The sequence below is a fragment of the Crocuta crocuta genome, unplaced genomic scaffold (genome assembly GCF_008692635.1).
Source record: "Crocuta crocuta isolate KB4526 unplaced genomic scaffold, BGI_CrCroc_1.0 scaffold143, whole genome shotgun sequence".
Lineage (NCBI taxonomy): Eukaryota > Metazoa > Chordata > Mammalia > Carnivora > Hyaenidae > Crocuta > Crocuta crocuta.
The window spans coordinates 4,381,856-4,384,143 of record NW_027529175.1 but is presented as its reverse complement, the minus strand read 5'-3'; positions in this window follow the sequence as shown (position 1 = coordinate 4,384,143).

The window sequence follows — 2,288 nt, the reverse complement described above, 5'->3', positions numbered from 1 at the left end:
CCCCGCCCGCCCCAGACAGGCCTGAGGACCCATGGCCGGTGTTGGCCGGAGTGGGATTCTCACCCCGTCTGTGGCCATGGCTCCCGGCTGGCAGGTCCCCGGCCCAGGACCCTCCTGAGCTGATGGAGGAGAGCATGGGGACCAATCACACAAGGTAGAGCTGGGGGGTGTCCGCGCCCGGCCCCCCCCGTCCCTAGAACCCGGCTGGGACCCTGTCCCAGAGTGGGGGTTAGCGAGTGGCCATCGAGAGAACAAGCGAATGAATAAATGCAGTCAGACTTTAATGAGAGAAGTGATGGAATATGGCCTGTCTGCCTGGAGGGACAGACTTCCTCCAGCTGACGGATCAAGGCCGTCTCCTGGAGCCACTTCTAGGTGGCACAGGATGTGGGCCCTCAGGAGTGAGGGGGGACACCCGAGTGTGAGCGACACAGCCCCCTGGTATATGGAGGGCTGCGTAGGGGCAGGCGTAGCCGGAGGGAGCGCTGCATGCAAGGCAGAGGTGCACCCCCACCCCGAATTCATTCAACAAACCCTCTGGCCCTTGGACTCGCCCCTTCCTACAAGGGCCCGGGGCCGTGGGCCTTGGCTTGCTCACCTATAGAATGGGGCCATGGAGCAGCTTTCTCGGGGGACCTGTCACTCCCCACCCCCGCTGGTGCATCTTCCAGGATAGATCCCTGGGCCTCCTAAGTGCAGATCCGAGCTAAGCACTTTGAAACGCTTTAATCTCCTTCATCCTNCCCCCCGCCCCGCTGCCCGTCCCCGGTGGGGCCCAGCCGTCTGCTCCCTGCGTTTGGCCTGGAGTCCCATCCTGTCTCCCCCCCCACCCCCCCCCGGGGGTCCAGCCTCTGGGTTACGAGGGGGACTTCCTGCTCTGCCTGCCACCAGGCAGTAGGACTTGGGGACTCCTCGGACCCCAGCTGGTGCCCCTGAGGCCTCCTGACCGGACTGTGAGCTCCTGAGGGTGAGGACAAGCCAGTGGGGTGGCCCCAGGCCCCGAGCAGGTGCCCCTGGACAGGCGGGGGGGCGGTCAGAGGGCCGTTCCTGGGGACAGCACCGTGCCCTCCCAGTCCCGTCTTCCGGAGCTGTGCTCAGGCAGCAAATCTCTCTAGCGTGTGCCCTGCTCTCAGACCTTCCCCTGGGGGGCGGAGGCCTTCACCAAGCGAAGAGACAGGAAGGGGGTGCAAGGAACCCCAAATCCCTGCTGTGCAGTTGGGGTGCAGCCTGGCCGGGAGGGCGCACGGGGTCTCCACGGGGCGGGGAAGGGGGCCGTCCAGGCCTTTGCCGTCTTCGCTTTGGGTACGGCTCCCGGGTGAGCCTCGAGGGCCCCGCACACCTCAGTGCAGATCCCAGCCTGGGCGGTAGTCACGGGAGGGTGCATGGCAATGTCCTGGGGCCACAGGAAGAAACACGGCACGCCGAGGGCCCCGCAGCGGGAGCGTGCGCTCTCACAGCCTGGGGCCAGACACGGGGTGGGGGCAGAGCTGGGTCCTCCCGGCTGGGTGCTCCCAGGGGCTCCGCCGGGCTCTCCCCAAGCTCCTGGAGGCCCGCCGGCGACCTTGGGGGCTCACTGGCTTGTAGATGCATCACCCCAACCTCTGCCCATGTCTTCACGTGGCCTCCCTTCTGTGCATGTCTCCGTGTCCCAGCTTCCGCTTCTCAGGCGGTCACCTGTCACGCTGCATGGGGGCCCGCCCTGCCCCAGGGTGACCTCGTCCTAACGACACCTGCAGCACCTCTAGTCTAAATAAGCTTCTGTTCTGAGGTGCGCGGCTTTTAGGCCCACAACCCGAGGACTGGGGGGGACGCAGGCCGTGGGGCGCCATGAGGGAAGAGGGCGGCGAGCGGGGCCAGAACCCGGCGCGTGTTAGGTGCCCGGCAGATTTGTCCCCGTCCCGAGACCTACACCTCTGCCACGTGCCGCTTACAGGGAGTCAGGGTCAGCCACGCCCGTTACCCAGAGCTTCTGCTTTCCCGCAGCTGCATCCCCGCACCCCTGCAGGGAGGGGCGATGTCGGCGAGGTTCAACAACATCACCCTGGTGCGAAGCAGCCACCGAGGGCCAAGGCCCTGCCTCAGGGGGCCTCCTGCTACCCGCACCCCCAGCTGGCCCCCATTGGCCTCCAGGCTGCTCGCACCTCAGGGCCTTTGCACTTGCCGCTCCCTAGTGTGCTGAAGGGTTCCTCCAAACAGCCACAGCCACGTGCTCGATCCGCCTCCCTCAGGTCTGCCCAGCTGGCGCCTCCGCCTGAGGCCACCCCCGACCCCCTCCCCCGCACCGCGCC